The 1,542-nt window shown below is 43.4% G+C and overlaps 1 pseudogene across 1 annotated transcript; it reads right to left on the bottom strand.

Moving 5' to 3' along the window:
- On the bottom strand, nt 1-207 carry LOC307056492 (copper transport protein ATOX1-like; annotated as a pseudogene). Its single transcript has one exon. The product of its transcript is annotated as a copper transport protein ATOX1-like (transcript).
- Between the last annotated feature and the right edge of the window lie 1,335 nt (nt 208-1,542).

The raw sequence follows: 1,542 nt of genomic DNA, 5'->3' as shown, positions 1-1,542 counted from the left end.
CTACTTGGATCCAGGGTAGGAAACGGCCTTTCCTGTTTTCCCCAGGGTCTACAGCAGAGTGTCCACGCTGTGCTCAGAGTTGATGCAGACCTTCTTGTTGGGCAGGTCAATGTCAAACTGAACTCCTCCCAGCTCATTGAGAACCTGAGTGACTGCATTAGAGCAGCCTTCACAGGTCATGTCCACAGAGAACTCGTGCTTTGGCATGACTGAGGAAGTGATGGCAGCGGTGCTGGCGACACCTCCCCTGCTCTGCATATTGGTTATTCTGATGACAAGAGCTATCATCCACAGAAACAGGTGTAAATTTCCTCTAATCTATTCGGGGAGATAAAAGATATCACTCAATGATAGACTTCATGATCAGGCCACACCCCTGTCTTTCCAGTTCATACTTAAACTGTGCTTTATCCCCAGATCTCTTGGTCTCTAGTCATTCAACCTGGCTTCTTCCAGACCCCTATCAGCTAAACCAGTCACCAGAGTTCAAGAGATCATCCATATCCGTAGTTAGGCCCTTTCTCTACATACAAAATTGATGATCAAGTATGTTTCTTGAAGTTCTCCTCACTGGGAGGAATGTCACTCATCACTGTCTTTCAGTGACACCTGTGGCTTCCAAAGAAGCAGGCTTAAATGCAGCTCTTTTGACTCCATTGCTGTCACCCTGGAGCGTATGATAGGCAAGAGAGAGAGAGCAGCCAAAGATGACAGGTATGGTCAAGCCTCAGAGAAAATGATAGTGGGACTTACTTCATTTCTGATGTTTTAATTTCTGATGTTGACCTAAGAGACTGAAATGAGTTCTCCCCTGGCAAAGACAGGGCTTATAGCTCCCCCTCCCAATGCCAGAAGAGAAAGGAAAAATGGAAAATTAAGGCCCCCTCCCTTAACCAACCTACTTCCCACAAAACTTGACCTTCTTGTATCTTTCGAATTCATGGTTGGTCTCTTTGTAACATTGGAATATAGAGAGTTACTGACTACATTTCTAATCAGTTAACCCTAAACTCTGCATTTCCCCACAAGCTAATAAACAAGGCTGCCTCAGTGGAGATAGAGTTCCATTACTCCCTCCCCCAACTGATTGCCTCTATCACCTTAAAACAAGCTGAACCCTGGGCTTCAGTTTCATCAACAACAGAATGAGGGTGATGAACTACTCCAAGCTTCCTACCAGTTGAAATACTCAGTGATTTTCTAATGGGATGGAAGGAAGGTTGGGAAATGCGGGGAGAGTGTTCGCGGACATTTTCTAAGGCATCACTAACTTCTCTTCAATAAACTCAGAAGGAAGTGAAGATGAGAGTGGGGGAGGAGGAAAGGCTCTTTTAAGTGGAGGGTCTCAATTCATCTTGCAACCAAATTGTCTTTGTTTGTTTCTAGAAAGGAGTATGTAAATGATTAAATGGAATTTCTGAATGGGTATTTTAAAAATTGTATTTATTCATTCAATAAATATGTATTTAGAGCCTAATATAATGTCAGGAGTAGTGGTAAGTACTGAGGATACAAGGATGAACTAAACACAACTCCTGCCTT

Source organism: Hyperoodon ampullatus (assembly GCF_949752795.1).
Source record: "Hyperoodon ampullatus genome assembly, chromosome: 7".
In the NCBI taxonomy this organism is placed as follows: domain Eukaryota; kingdom Metazoa; phylum Chordata; class Mammalia; order Artiodactyla; family Ziphiidae; genus Hyperoodon; species Hyperoodon ampullatus.
Note: the sequence above shows the minus strand (reverse complement) of the source record. Positions and strands in the feature narration are given on the sequence as shown.